Source organism: Hyperoodon ampullatus (assembly GCF_949752795.1).
Source record: "Hyperoodon ampullatus genome assembly, contig: scaffold_390, whole genome shotgun sequence".
Taxonomy (NCBI): domain Eukaryota; kingdom Metazoa; phylum Chordata; class Mammalia; order Artiodactyla; family Ziphiidae; genus Hyperoodon; species Hyperoodon ampullatus.
In genome coordinates, this window is record NW_027640681.1 from 122,012 (window position 1) to 138,188 (window position 16,177).

The window sequence follows — 16,177 nt, forward strand, 5'->3', positions numbered from 1 at the left end:
GCCACTCGGGTCAGTCGGGAGTGAACTTGGCCCGCAGCGGCAGCGGCGCGGTGGCGGCGGCTGCGGCGGCGGCGGCGGCGAGTGGGGGAGGGGCGCCCCCTCCCCCGCCTCAGCCCTGAGCACGGATCGGTCGGCAACAAAGGGATTTGCTCTCCCACCACACACCCCCGCGCTGCCGCAGGCTCCGCGCCCCTCCTACGCCAGGTCCCCGCGCGGGGCCGCCCGCCCCACACGCACCCCCCCCGCCCGACCGTCCAGGACCCCCGGCTCTCTCGGCCAGCCCCCGACCCCAGCTCACCCCGCCCGCGCGCTCCTCTGGGCTCCCCCTTCCCAGGCGCCTGCCGCTGAATCTCTGACAAAAAGCAACTTTGGGTGGGCGCACGGAGAACCCAGGATGCGCGGCGGCGCGCCCCAGGGGAGTGGGCACTGACTGGAGACCGCTCCGGCCCATCATCCTGCGCTCCCTTCGGCCAGTCTGGAGTGTTCTCTCCGTGGAAGCCTCCCCCACCTTCCCCGATTCAAAGATGCAAGCCAGGTGTAGCCAGCTGTAAAAGGGGGCTCGGGGGCTTGGGGAGGGGGGCACCAGCAAGGATCGAACGGGAGAGCCGCTGCCAAACCGGGGCTGCCCGCCACACACCCCCTTTCCCAAAAACAGAGCCGTGGCCCCCCGTCAGCTCTTGGACCAACCTCAGACACTTCCCCTTCCCCCCGCCAACCCGCCCCCCACCCCGACGCCAGGCCTCGGCTTTTTGTTCCTTTCACTTTCTTTCACGGTTGTGCCACACACAACCACGCGTGTATGCAAGAGGGGGCCCCATTTGGAAGCTGGTGTCCCTCAACAGGAGGCAGCAGCCCAGGACAGGAAACCGAGGTTGAATGCAATTCATCAACCTTACTCCTCTCCTCCCCGCCAACCCACCCTCCACACCCCCTCGGGTCTGGTCCCTACAGGCTGGGTTCCCACTTGGAGTCTACACAACCTGGAGGCAAATCCAGAATAAACGATCCATAGACCACGACTCTAGAGGGGGTGTCACTGCACTGCAGCCTCCATCAGGGCTTTGTAGAAATAAAGTGAACTCACTGCAAACTCCTACCCCCACAAGGAACAAGCTAGACCAGAAAGCTATTAACGACAGCTATCATTAGTACACACAGGAAGCACAAAGGAACTTTTTACGAATAAAAGATGCATAAAACACAGGGTCCTGTGATCTGCACCCGGCTTCCCTGCTGATTGTGTGCAGCCTGGGAGTCCTGGGAAGGCTGGGGATGAGGGTCAGAGGAGGACAGGGGCTCCCACTTTCTTTACGAGGAACAATAGGAACCCCACGTCTGTTCATCTTGGAACCCGGAACACCACAAACAAAGCTGTGGGAAAACTGCGGTAGACGTGGGGGCCCGTGAATTTTTCTAGCTGTTCAGAGCTTAATTACTCCTCCTTGATCCGTGGGACCAGACACGACACCACCAAGGTTAAAATGCCCCAAACAGCGCCGAGCAGATGTGAGCGAGCTGGCAGACGCGCAAATGAGGCCTGCCTCGGAGCACGATAACAAGTGACTAATACGTTGCATATCGTTGAAAGAAAATTATTTTTCTCTAATTTGCATTTGCTTCGGGGGAAAAAAAAAGCCAACCAGAGTCCCTCTTCACAAGCACGAGTCTAATCCTGGAAATGCAGCCCGGCTGCTTTAAGAGAGCTGGAAGGAGGGCAAGACTGCCAGCGCTTTGGCGTTGCAGGCTTGTTTATCTTTCCGCCTTTCCTCCAAGGCGAAACTCGTTTTGCAAGCAACATTCCTACAGAAAATGGCACACGTCCTAAAAAGAGACCAATTTATAGAACCGGCACCGAAGTTCATGTATCATTCCAGAAGCATCTCCCAGCTCCCCACTAGGGAACCCAACTAGATGTACAAGTCCACATTATAACTCAGAGAGTAGATGTGGGGGCGGGGGGGAGCGGAGGTGGACCCGTAATTTGCAGATATCCTGCAAGCTGTACACTCAGGGGCCGGAATCACACAGAAGGGCAGGATATAGAATTAAGTCAGCTCTAAATGATCCTCCAAAGCCCGGGGGCCAGGGCTGCGGAAGCCTTCAACCTTGAGGTTGGGGGGAGTGGTGCTTACACCCAGCTTGCCCCAGGACAGCCCAGGGGCAGGCCCAGCTTCTGGACCATCCTGAGGACCATCCTGAGCCCGCCAGCTTGGACCGGCCCAGCGGGGTATTGCTGCCACCCACCAACTGTTCTCCCTCCCACCCTGGCGCCTCCCCGCACTGCCTGGCAGAGGACCAGGAACTCAGAGAAGGCCGGGCTGTGGGCATCTAGTTGATTAAGTCACAGAGGGGGTGGCGCTGTGGGCAGACCTCAAGACAGCACCGCTGGTCCTGCAGCTGAAAGGCAAGTGCGCTCTTAAAAACCGGGAAGGCAAAGGGAGGCGGGTGATCAAAAGCCGACTTGCACCCCTCCCCACCCCCATTCACCCCCCTTCGGGTCCTGAACCTACACACTTGTGTTTCCAATCCAGGAAACAGGGCCGAGGGCATAGAACACAGCGGCCGCCTGTCTCTTGAACTTGTCTGAATAACAGGGCCATTTCAGAGGAAGAACAACGGCCTTCAGAGCCTCTGCAATTTCCAGAAAGCCTTCAGTTAATACATTCTTTCCAACAGGCTTGCTTTAGGGTGGAAAGTTACTTTCCCAAATCTTAACAACCCGGTCACAAGCCACTGAGGCCCCAGGTCAACAGATCCCGGCCAAACCCCTCCAGACAGTTGACACTCATGACCCCGCAGGCCTTCTCCTGCCACCTCTGCCTAACAAGTTCCCTAAACCACAACACACCAACCAGCGCGCACGTCCACCACGATCCCAGGAGCCAGAAAGATGCGTGTCGCGGGGTGCGGGGGTGCGGGTACCGCCGCCGGAGGGCTCTCTCGCAGCGCATCCGAGGGCTCCCGGGCCAGCAAGGGGCGGCCACCTCTGCAGCTCTCCGTGGGCCTGCACAGTGCGCGCATTGTGTGAGCGCCGAGGAGGCACAGCGCTGCTCCTGCACCAACAGCTGTCACATTCTTTGCACTCGCTGTAAACAGCCTTCACATTCCCCCCTTACCACACAGTTAAAGCCAGACTAACCATCCAGTTAGAGATCAAACCAACGACAGCAGCATTGTGTCTGCCTTCGCACCAAGCCCAGCAGCTGGCAGGTTTCTCCGGAACAAGAGACCCCCCCTCCCCCCACCCCTCCAGGCTCCAGCCAAGGCTGGCCGAGGCAGCAACGCGTGTGTCGCTGCTGAGTGTTAAAGCAACAGAACACAGCCATGTCGCGCAGAGTTCTGTGCGGTTCATCAGCTCTCCCAGAGTGTCCTCCTCTCAGGCCCCCTCCCCCATTTCCTCAGCTGGGAATAAAGGTTGTTCAGACTCCCAGGGTCGGTTTCTCTGCTCAGCAAAGCGTGGGTCGGCCTGCCCCGGCCAAGCCTGGGGTCCTGCAGCCCTCTCTACCGTGGTCCCAGAGGCTAGGCAGCTCGGCACTTTCTGCAGCCCAAAGCCTCGTGTTTCGGAAAACCGTCCAACTCCCTGAATCCCTCCTGGTCGCCCCACTGATCAAAATGTCTCCTTTTATGATTTTTGGTTAAGTCGAACATCATCGTCATTATTAGCGCAAATTACACGCCTAATCGGTCCTTAAATAGATTTTAATTAAATAATCATACAGGCTCATTTTATGACTTAAGAAAGGCATTAGTTTTCGTTATAACCTTTCCACCAGGATATAGAATAATGATAACAGACAAATACTTATTCTTTGAAAAGCAAACTGATGGGCAGAGTATTGGGAAAGCAGACCCTGCTTCACACCTTCTGGAATCCAAGTGGAGACCAGACAGACCACATCCGCACGACTTTCCTCCGGAGCAGGGAGAGGGGATTTCTTCCTCCAAAGCATCACTTTTGTCTTCTCTTCGGGGCCAGGAGAAAGGAACCCCAAATGTTCCTTTTCCTTGCCCATCTGAAGAGACTTCTCCAGCTTAGAAGTCTCTCCTAGAGACCACTCCTCGCCACCCCCATCTGTTTTCCACCCCTCAGTCTGCTGAGAGCCGTGGTGGAAAGCAGGCAGGCTGTGCTTGTTAAATGCTCTGTACAATGCTGTTAATAAAATAATAAATACAAAGGATGGAGGCTGCTGGTTCCATGGGTGTTTTGACTGGAAATGCCTTGGCACTTGTCATGTGTTTATGGGAGGGCAGACAACTCTAGGAATTACATAGTTTGGACATCTCTGTACTTCATTTATTCTTTCCTAATTGACGTAGGCCTAGAGCTATGTCAAGTTTGCATTTGTACAGAACTGTTAAATGCCTAAGAGTTTCTCCAACTAAACCAAGTTTTAAATCAGACCCAAGGCTGGAACGTACTCTCGGCCTCGCCCCACTCCACCCCTCTGCCTCTGTGGCTGGAGAAAACAAACAGACCCTCAACAACGATCCCCTGTCCTTGCTCTCCCCACCTTCACCACCCCCACCCCCGGGGGGGCACCTAGGGCAAAGGTTAAGGTGTCTTCAGATTACAGGCAAGGCCCTGGCTACACACACTGGAAAGCACTGCAGTTGGGCGCATCCTGGGCATACTCGAACCTCTAAAATAGTGAGCTAAGATGGGGGGAAAACTGCTGGCCTGGTAAAACCCGCCGTTCACAAAACAATGTCAGCAAAGGCTGGAAGGCATTCTTTAGAGAGGTACCAGGGACTCATGCCTACTGAAGCTCTTTCAGCACAAAGGCTTTTAGGGGAAGAAGGGAAAAGGGGGGTGGGGGGGAGGAGAGAAAGGGAGGGCTCCTGTTTCACAGCAGGCATCCCCAGAGAGTCAAGAACCAAGTGTAGCTTCAATCAAACGCTCACTTCCCCTCTGGGAGTCTAGTAGGAAACCTGATCACAGTAGCTTACTACCGGCCTGGATCCATACAGGTCTGGTTTTCTTCTCATGCTAGTAAATTTTTTTAAATACATATCCATAGAAAAGAAGCAATCCCTGACAGACTTTTATTGAAAACCACACTGAGACCTCATAACATCCGGACTTAATCCCTATCAGACAAACCACAGCACCTCTGGCCTCTGCAGCGGGCCAGACCCTTTCACCTCTTCCCACCAGCTCTCTCCCCTCCAGCCGCTGCTGTTCCCTCCCCCCGAAAGAATGACGGGAGGACTTGCCAAAGAGCACCTACATACCGGTTCTGGAATCAATTCCTAACCATATAAATGATCCCACTTAGGGGGAGAAAAAAAAAATCCCAGCCTTTTCATATGGATTCCTTTAAAGCCCAGAATGCAAAGAACTGTAACAAAGGGAAAGAAAGAGGAACCCACGGAGGCAGACCTGGAGGAATAGCCTCAAGAATACCCTTGGAGGGGAGCTTAACCTGCAGGTTGGTCCCCAGACACTGGCCTACGCAGGTCTTGCGGGGGGGAGGGCGGCGGGCATCTCAGGGGCAGCAGGGAACGGAGAAGCAACCTATAGGAATCTGACCAGTCATTCAAAGCAATTACTAATCCTCCAGGCCTACTATGTGCCAAGTATTCTTTGATCCTAAAGGTGGAAAATTATACCCAGTCTTACAAATAAGAAACTTACTGAGGCTCAGAGGCCATAAATAACCTGCCCCCAAGGTCACACAGCTAGTAAAAATGGGCCACGGTCAAACTCAGTCCTGGAGTTGCGGAGAGGAGCCAATGATCGGTCAAATTGTGCCATCCAGAATCCCCAAGAAGTTCGGAAGGCTTCCTTAGCCCTTGTACTCCAATACAGAGTAAAAGGATAGCACTTAACACCTATGAAATTCGGTCCACAAGGAGCCCGCATCCTAGTTTCTCCTACACCCAGAAATCTCTTGGTCCATGTGAAGTCTTTCGAAATTTCTGCCAACATCCTACCCATCTCCCTACACTGGAACACCCTGCTGTGAGGCCAGGGAGTCCCAACAAGCCTCCGCTTTCCCCTCCTCCAGGAGCCCAGAACAGGCAGTGGGAGGTGGGTGCTACTCTTAGGTCTCTGGAAAAAGTGCTGACACCTGGAACTACAAGAAGGCTTGCCACACTAGTTTTGCCACATAAAGCAATCAATCAAATTATCTAGACAGAGCAAAAGCCCTTTGGAAAGACTGCCTACATCTACCTTTCCTAGGACTTTAATGAAAAACCCAGGGACCAAAGTGGGCTGGGGAGGCAACTGAGGGGGAAGCGGCTTGCAAGATGCTGGACCCTCCTGGACTCCTGGGGGTCCCCACAAAAAGCCAAGTCCCGAGACAAGCCGGAGGTTGGGGTTCTCTCTCCTCTCCCCAACTTCTCATCCCAGCAGCGCAGGGTCAGCGCTCAACATCCCCTCCCCACCCCATCTTCAATTTCCTGCTCTGCCCCGGGCTTTCAGAAGCTCCGGGAACCATCCACACCCGATGCCACAGACGCCACAGGCTCCACGACCCAGGGCCGTCTCCAGCTCAGCTCGGTGGGAAGGGGAACGGGCAGGAGGGCCGGACACTCAGCCGCCCCTGCGGCTTCCCGGCCCCGGGCGAGTGGCTCCTCCAGTGGCCGAGGCTCCGGATGCGTGAAATGGCTCCAGGAGCGCCTGGGGCAGGCCAGGGCCTCTGCAGCGGGACGGACCGAGGCGATGGCGGAGCCGGGTCCTCACCCCTCTAGTCAGCCAAACACGCCCCGGCGGCCCGGCAGCCCCTGGCTTGCAGCCAGTGGCTTTCTCTCTTTTTTAAACTTTCCAGCCTTGGCGATCACCGCCGATTGGGACACGATTTCCAGCCCCCGCCTTCCCTCCTCCACACCCTCCGTGCAGGCCCTTCCAACCTCCAGGGAGGTGACCCCCGCCCCCGGGCACCGTGAGTCCCTGGCCCCGCCAGACCCTCCCCCGCCCCCGCCACTTGGGCCACCTGGAACGAGCCGCTTCCCAAAGCGATCGGCGTCCGGGGAGGAACTCCCGCAGCCTCCAAAGGTCCAGGCCTGCCCGCAGCGGCATGCAGAACCGCCCCCTACTCGCGCTCTCTTCGAGACCAGACGCGGGGGGAGGGGGGGCGGGGAAAGTTTACGGCCCGTCTTTAAAAAAAAATTTAACTCTTCAGATGCAAGAGTTTGGGTGCCCTTGGCACGGTTATGAGCGCTCGGGTAGAACAACAGAAATGGGGGGTGCCGGAAATGGTGCAGGAAGACCCCTATAACCCTATAAACCTCTCCTCCCCCCTCGCAGTTACTATTAGCATTAAAAGATCCCAGTGCCTTCAATGCAATAGTGCCTGTTTATAACTTTTCCCTGCTGGGTCCCCATACCCTAAACAAGCCCCCTCCTCACGTTTTGAAATCACCAGGGCAAAGATCGCTCCCAAATCTGTGACCTCCCGGAGCTCTTGGGCCTCTCACCTGCTCTGCCCCTGGCACCCTGACCTCACTCACCCTCTTCCCCCCAGTACTTCCTCTGGTTTGCACCTAGACAATAAATTTAGTTTCATTTAGCTTCCGGTCTTTAATTTTAGCAGGTCTCCTTTCTGCATGCAAATCAATACGGCAATTACCATCTAAAAGCTCGCCCAGCCCCGGGTCAATGTAAATTGATCATTGTCCGCCTTCCACAAAGTAACACCGGGAGTCTGTGATGCATAACGAGATTATACTGGAAACTGTCTTTTAGATCAAATTCTATTTAATGCTGTCAGGATCTTCTCCTAGCGGACTTCCCCGCTAGTCTAATCATGGGGCGCCGGAGCCCATGGGTGCTGAGGGGCGATGGCTGGCCGGGGAGACACGGTTCTAAGAAATAACAAAGTGCGGGGACGCCCCCCCCCCAATTCCAACACCCTCGACTAGGGGCCGGCGGAAATGAGCCTGCGCTGGTAAAGGGGGCCTGCTACAGAAACGTTGCGGGGGGGGGGGAAGCTCGTTGGTTAATTCCCATCCAACAGAAAGTCAGCTATCCCTTCCGGAGGAACACATGGGGGGCAACCAGCGAAAGCCGACGGGCCGGGCTGGAGGTTGGGAGACGTCCCCGGCCAAGTGCTCGGGGCACAGGCGGCTTGGCTGCCACGGGGGTGGCCTGAGAAGACCTTCCACTCCTGCCCCGGCTGCTTCTCAAGCCAGCGCCACCATCTAGGCCCCGGCAGCGCAGCCAGCCTTGCAAACAGACGGAATCCTGCCGGCCGTTCACTCGGGCGAGGCAGCCCGGTCGGGACGGGCCTCCCCTCCCCTGACTGGGCGAGGCCCCTCCAGGCCGAGGCCCCTGTGAGCCGAGGGCTGGAGGCCTCCAGCCAGGAGAAGGTCCTCCCGCCCCTGCGCGGCCCCCAGGGCACGGGTGTGACCCTGGCGCTTAACAAAGGGCCTTCAGAGCTCCTTTCGGCCAAGGGCTGGCGGGGGAGCGGTGGGGCCAGCGGGGAGAGGGGCGGTACGGCGGCCCAAGTGGACCCGTGAGGCCCCACGCCCCGCCGGGCTGGGTCTGCCGGGCCCGCCGCCCTCGAGGAAACCACCGAGGTGGCATTGCCGGGGCCGCTGGGCACTCCCGAGGACCGTCCTGGGGTTCGGGCGGCTCGGAGGCCGGCGAGCCTCCTGCCCAGCCCCGGCTGTCGTGCCCAACCCAGCGCGGGCTCCACCCGAGTGCGGTCTTCCCAATAAAAGCTGGAATTCCCGGCTGGGCTCAGACAAAGAGGGACCGCGGCAAACCGACGCCACGCGCAAACCAAACCCAAGCCGAGTTTACGCGCGCGTCTGGGGTCACAGAGGCGCCCTCCCTACGCTGGCCGTCCCCGCACGGTCTCCTCAAGGGGGGAAAAAAAGGGAAAGTAAGCATACCTCCCCTTGATTCCGCCCAGAGGCCGAGCTTCGCACTTCTTTCGGTTCAGTCTCTCTCAGTTCACTAGGCCCTGCGCCACCTTAGCAAACAGGGCTTAGAGGAGCGCAACATCCCTTGCTTCCGACCCAGAATGCAAAGCTACTCCTCTTTTTCCTCCACCATCCATCCTCTCAGGGTCCAGAACTCAAAAATCTTTCAGAAATCCTCCTACCTGCTCAAGACATACTCTCTTCCCCACCCTAGATGGGAAGAAACTATAACCAGAAGCAATCTTAGTAACCAAGGGCCATCCACCCTTAGCTAGGCACCGTCGCCCTCACTTTCCCTCTAGCCGAAGACACAGTATTTCCCAGTGAATGAGTGTGCGATGTGGTTGTGTGGCCCACACTTCCGTGCCCTGCTCTGTCTCACTGGGCAGGAAAATCTTCATCAGGCACTGAGGAGTTTTTGTCATTCAGCCTGTGTATCTAAGCATGGATGTATGCATGTGAATGCTTTTTGTGTTTCCAAGTGACCCTCTTCACACCTTTAAATGGGCTTTTGTCTCTCGAACGAACTTACAGAAATCCTGCTCCAGTTTCCAGCTCAACAAAGTCTGGGATTTTCTCCTAGAATCTCGCTCTAGGTCTCAGTATTTGCATACCCATGTTTACATTCCTCGCGGCCAGTTCTTTCTCTCTTCTCTATCTCTTGTTCCATGTGGGCACCAGAGCCCAAGGGTCTTGATTTGTCTCAGCACATGTCATTCAGGCGCACATCTTAATCTGTGCATTCCTGTCTAACACGTACACCTCCCCACGACTTACATTCTTGCTTTGCCTATAATGGGGCTCGTTCCCAGACCAATATGGGTTTGCAGTTTAAGGTAACTAGAGGATCCCCTAAGACTACAAACCCTAAAAGGAAGAGGAGGGGGAAGGAGAGAGGAGTGTGACTAATGATTCATTTCTCTATAGGGTAACCCACCTACCTCAGGGGTCTACCTCAGGGAAAGAACGAGACCAATGCCTGCAGAGTTGTATTAAATTTTTAGACCCATTCAATGTTGACCCCATGGATGTGTATACAAATGATCGATCTTGTACACATCGCTGTCCGACTCCTGTTTGGAGGCTGCCTCCCTGCACATATCTTATTTGAACTCTCCACAAGTTCATGGTTAAAAGTGTTTTTATTTCCATAGACAACTCAAGGACCCCTTTGCTCTCTCCGACGCATACCTGTACGCACTGGACAGGCATTTCAGGCTTGGGTCTTTGGTAGGCAACACTCTCGGTCAGAGGCCCCACTGACTAAAGCTCTGAGCAGACCGTCACATACTGGGCCGCTGGGAACGGTAAGGTCTAACCTCTGCATCTCCCCAACTCACTTCCTTAAGTGAGGGTGCCCACTGTGTGTGTTCACACCTTCCCCATTGAGAAGTATCGGGTCAAATTAGATCACCTAGCAGCTGCATTTGGTTCGTCGAAGAATCGAGCCCAATGTACCAGGATGTGAGATTGCATACACAGAAGAGAAAGGAAAACCCTAAGCCCAGACTCCCGCCTCCTCTCCCCAGGGGGCTACTTTGCCTCCAGGAATTTCGACTACACTCCCCACCCCCACGCTCCCTATCGTCTTTAAAGGGTTAAGAGAAACCCTCGCAGCCTTGCCTCCACCCTGGTCGCTGGGCCCGAAGGCTCGCTCGCTCACGGGAGTCTGCCGCCGCCTCCGCGGCCCGCCCCCAGACAGACAGAACGCTGGAGCGTGACCGCGCCTGCAGGGTCGGGGTGGGACTCTGCGGGCTCGGGCTGCCCCGAGCGCACAGCGGGTCCGCCCCGGCCCCGGCCCACAGCGCTCCCGCCAGCCCGGCTGCCGGGGCACAGTCACAGCTCTGCGCGCTGGGCAGTCCGATTTTTATCTTGTCTAATCCCGAACTGGGCGGGGAGCACAGGCGTCGTGCTTAGAGAACAAGAGATAGGCGAGGGAGGCGGGGAGGAGCAGCCAGGCAGCGACGCGAGCGGGAGCGAGTTAAAGACACAGTCGAGGCGACCGAGAGCAAGAAGAAAGAGCGGGCTGCGCGGGCCTCGAGGCGCCGCACGCAACGCGCCGCCCGGCCAAGTTACACTCACCTCCCGGTCGCCCCTCGCCGCCCATCCCTCCCCACTTCCCAGAGGCGCTCTCCGCAGCCCGGGCCGCGGGGTCCCGGCCTGTGTGGGAGGCACAGGCCCGGCCGGCCCTGCAAAGGGCTGGAGAGAATCACTAATGAGCTGTGCGGCCCATTGATCCGGAGAACACTTCTTAATTAACTCTCAGTCACCTACTGGTGACACTGCCTCAAAGGACGGCGCTGGGGCCGTCCGAGCCCCAACCCCGACCTGCCCGCGGAGCGCCTGGCGCCCGAACCCCGCGCCCCCCCCCCCGCCACTACCCCAGGCAATCCCGGTGAGTGGCGGCGTAAACCCGCACACTAAAGGCCAGCCTCGGATTAAACCTGGACGGCATATTAATCACCGCCATCTCCCCGCTTCCTCCTCGCGGTGAAATCATGCCCAAAATAAACAAGGGAACCGACACTGCAAAGCCCAGACCAGATAACGGGTCGGGGGTGGAGTGGGAAGGGTCGAGAAGCAAATGTGTTTTCCAAGTGTCCACGTACAGGAGTCTCGGAGGCCGACAATTAAAATGCCTTCCACACAAGCAATTCTGTTGGCCAAACCGAATCCAACACCTCCTAAGGATTGATTTCGGCCCGCGGTGTCCGTTTCCAGTGCCACAGCAAGTGTCACATGGCTACAAATACCCAAGTCTGTCTGCGTTCACCACCCACCACCTTCTGGGGTGGGCCATTTCCTCCTCGTTTTTATTCCTAAGTCATTTTAAGGATTTTTCTCCAGAGACTACCCCTAGAAGCAAATACCACTACCCCTCCTCTGGCCTTCTCTCAAAAAAAGAAAAAAACAAACAAACAAAACAGCTAAAACCCTGAGCTGTCTACTCTAGACACAAGAGGCTGTACGAATACCTATTTGAAGCGCGCTGGTTTCTTTTTTTAAGGTTTGTTTTTAAATACACATAACCCTCCCCCCTCCTTCGCTCTTCCATCCCCGCAACCCCCCAACCCTTTAGACGCCGGCGGCGCGCGCCCTCGCGCGCGGGCACTCACAGCCTCTAGCTGGAGATCGCGGACTTTCTGGAAAAGATTCATTAACTGCAAATTAAGCCTCGCCCCGGCTTCGGCCTACACGCGGCCAGGCTCAGCCGTCTCAGGGACCCGGGGACGTGCCCACTCCAGAGTGCAGGTGGCGCGAAGCCCGCCGGGACCACGCGTGCCTCGAGCCGCCCTACTCCGCACACGGCGCCCCGGGGCTTGCTTGGTAAACAGCAGGAGCACGTCGCCGCCGCCCCGAGACCCCTAGTTGGCGGAGGCTCTGCAGCGCAGCCGCCCGCCTGCTCCGAGCGCGGGCCCCAAGGCGCAGCGGCGCCTCGCCCTCCCCGCCTCGGCCGAGGATCGCGCCCGGGTGCGCAAGTTCCTCTTCGCCCTCAGCCTCTGCGCCGCACGCCCTCCGAGTGGGACCAACTTCCTCCGGCCGCAGACTCGCACCCGCCCTACAGGGCTTTCCACCGGACTCCACGCTACCCAGAGGAGGACCCAGGTCTCGCCCCCCTGCCCGCCGCCGCCCCCGCCCCCGCACGATCTACCCCCACCCCTGGGGTCTCACAACTTAAAACCAACCCCACGACGTCGCGGGGAAGGTGGGGGTGGACCAGGGTGGCAGATTACAATTTTAAAAGAACATTTAGAAAACAAAGCGTCTGACCTGACTGGCTGGCGGGCGGGCGGGCAGAGTTGGAACCCCTCGCTCTGCTCCATTTCCTAGTATTTTTTTTTTTTAATCCACGTGATTCACGCTTTGGAGCAAGCCAAAAAAAGCCCCCAAAAAAACAAAAAACCGGGACTCCCCTCCCGAGTCGCGCGGCAGCGGGGGCAGGTCGAGCTCGGCTCGGCCCGGGGCGCCCGCCACACACACCCTCGCGCACGCACACGCCGTCGTTCCACGAGCAAGAACGAGCTGCTCCCGGAGAGGCGAGACGAGGCAGCGGCGGCTGGAGGTTTTTACAGTTCTTTCCCGAGTCGAAAAAGAAAGCAGACGGGAACCCGCCGCCCTCCCTTTCCTGCTAGCGAGCTAACGACGAGCCGAGCTTCCCAACTTCCAGCCTAGCTCACCCCCCCCGCCCCCCACGCCCGACTCGCGGCACTCAGCGACGACCGCGCTCCCGCGCACACAGGCACACACTGCCTGCAAACTTCCACTCCGCGAACTCCCTGCTCTCCTCCCAGCCCCCAGGGGGGCGGCAGTCCGCCCCCGCCGCGCCCCTCCCTCCCCGAAGCCCACGCCGGGCCGCTTAGGTTGGCTGCATTTTTAATAACTTACAGCTAGGAAATAAAAACGAAAGCGAGCAAAGCAGCCAAAGTGAAGCGCGAGGCACAAGCTTCGAGGGGTACGCGAGAGAGTCAGAGGAGCCACCCGCCGCTAGTCTGGGCCCCGAGGGAGGGGGCCGACTGCAGCCCGCCGCACGCACGCCCGCCAGCCCGCGCGGCCTCCGCGGGGAAAGGTGTTCCGGGCACTGACCTGAAGTCCCCAGCCGGGGAGTAAGCAGGGAGCCTGCGATCCGGCGCTTTGAAGTTTTCCCCGGAGCAGAGTCGAGGCGGCGAGGAGGAGCGACGGGAGGCGGGGTGGGTGGGGAGAGGTGTGCGGGGTTGGAGGAAAGTCGGGTGGCGACGTTGGCGATGGGAGAAGGGGCCGGGCCGGGGAAGCGCGGCGAACTGCAAAGTTTGCCGTCCCCCGCTGCCCGCAACCCGCTCGCGGCGCCGCGCCCGCTCGCCTCCCTCGCCGTCTGCTGCCAGCCGGCTGCCCTCGGGGTCTGCCCCGCCGAGGGGTGGGCTCTGGGCCGGGTGGGGGTGGGGGTGGGGGCGGGGGCGGGGCGGGCTCAAAGCTTCCGGGCAGGTGGCGACAGCCCCGCGCGATCCTCCAGGCTCCGGCGGCTGGGCCGGGCTCGGCCGGGCTCGGCCGGGCTCGGCAGCTCTCGCGTCGCCGCTGCTGCCGCCCGCGCTCGGGCAGGAGCCCCAGCGCCATGTTGACGATTAGCCGCGAGCGCCAGCTCGGGCTGGGTGTGTGAACGTGTGTGTGTGAGTGTGTTGGCCAAGTCTTCCCTGCGCGGCGACAGCGCGGCTTGGGCTCCCCGCCCGGCAGCTTGCGGGCTCCCCCTCCGCCGCCGCTGCCGCCTCGCTCCCGCTCCCGCTCTCGGTCGCGGTCTGGGCTCCGGCGCGTCTTCCCCGCTGCCGCAGAGCTCGGTTCGCGTTCAGCAAGGAGCGTAGCTCCGCCTCACCTCGCCGCTGGGAGCCCAGGCTCCGTCTGACGCCGCGCGCCGCGATCCCAACGCGTCCCCCCTCCCTGGTTCCCTCCTCTTCCTCCTCCCCCTCCCTCCCTCCGCCCTCTAGCTCGCCCTCCCTCCCAGCAGCCTCCTCCCCTCCCCCCGCAGGCGCAGCGCTCGGGCGACAGCCGCCTGCCCGACGCCTCCTCCAGCTCTCGCAAATTTGAGCTCCCCCAGCCTCCGCTCACCCTCCGTTGCAGCGCCTGGGCGGTGGGGTGTCGGAGGGGTGATTCCCCAAGAAAGGTTTGCCCGAGTTTCCCCAGCCGTCATCGATTCCCGGCGCGTTTCGCCTATCTGGGTCCGAACCCCAGACCACTTGGGTGGCGTCCTCCTCGCCCCATGTCCTCCCCTCCCCCGCTTGGACCGAGTTGGCTGCGCACACCCCGCCCGGGCGCGCGTCCTGGGCGAGTGAGAGACCGACTTGGGCGGCGGCGGCGGCGCGGGCGGCCCGTTGATCCTGAGCCGAGGGGATGGGGGGCGGCGGGGGCGGCGGGGGCGGCTCTCCCAGCCGCGCGCCGAGACCCGGAGAGTTACAGAGCAGGCGTACATTGGAGAGAGCTTTCCTATATAGGAGAGCCAAGAATTTGTTACTTCTTGAGGGGGGAGCATGAAGGTAGGGGACCCTATAATGAGAATCCTAGGTTTGCTTCTAGATTTCTAACTTGGATAAATGACAGGACGGTACTCTTTGGTGAATACTAAAGGAACAGTAACAGCAGCAAAAGTCTAAGAATGGAACTTTAACATATCACAATGCCACCTTTAAAGTAAATTTGGCATTCTCCTTTTTGAATAAAAGAAAATGCATTAATTCAAGACATACACATTCACACACCTGCTAATATCTGCTCTTCTGCAATCATGTGTTTTCTGTATAGTGTCTAAATATCTATTCCAGTTGAAGTAGTGCTTAAACACTTCAATATGCCTCTTTCCATCCAAAAAGAAAAACTGTCTATGACTGTTTCAACGTATTTTAAATATATGTATAATCATTGCCAACTTATCTGCTTTGCAGATTCTCGTTTCCTACACAATATTTAACATCTCCCTTTATTGAAAATGTCATTGCTCAGTATTATGATTGTTTTTCATTTTTATTATATGTCTGAATGTTAGAATTATTGATTAATCTCTTTATTAATGGAATAATCTCAGCACAATGTTAAATACACTTCTTCTCTACCATTATTATATGTTATTTTAACGATTTTCCATACAGTTACTTTAAATGGGATTTTCAGAGTTTTCAGGCTTTTTGAAGTCAGTGGGATAGGCTCCAGTGAGTAAAAGAAATGCTGAAGAACAACAATATGAATTAAACAAATTTAAGTAGTTAAGAAAGCACTAATCTAGTCATTGAGAAATATATATTACTATTTACATAGTATGTATATATAAATCAATAGTTTCAAAATGAGATAATCTACTGAACAAAATATCTTAAAATGTGAATGAAAAGATGTTGTAAAATCGCTATATGATTAAAGTACAAAATTTTTTATAAGCTTGGAATATCAATAATAAGTGCATTTTTGTCTGGGAGACAAGTTGTTATCTGGGAAACCTCAAGACATTTTGTAGATTATCGAAATCACTTTACTATCAATCTTGAGCATTTCTCCTATCAACTCTGTAATTAGTATTGGAATTAGTATGATGACTCTATTTCACCATCAGGAACATTGAAGAAACTATTTAAAGTGCTAAACATTGGTTTTAACAAATAAAAAACAATTCATCTGAAGAAGATGTTACAATGAACTGAGGAATTAAAAGATCTCAAAGTAGAGAAATTTCACTGACTGCAGTATAAACAACTTGAGGGTAGAGAGTGTCTGTTTTTCCTGTTTGCCCTCCAAATTTGGCAACAGTGTTATATGCACGGTGCAGGGTAATAAGCAAATATTTAACAAATGA

At 56.7% G+C, this 16,177-nt stretch overlaps 1 protein-coding gene across 1 annotated transcript in view; it reads right to left on the reverse strand.

Annotated features, from left to right (window-relative positions):
* Positions 1–13,703, reverse strand: part of LOC307070072 (BCL-6 corepressor-like) — a 42,468-nt gene extending 28,765 nt beyond the window's left edge. Inside the window, 1 exon segment of the mRNA XM_079728669.1 lies at positions 13,456–13,703. The gene's annotated coding sequence lies outside the window, so the exon portion shown is untranslated.
* Between the last annotated feature and the right edge of the window lie 2,474 nt (positions 13,704–16,177).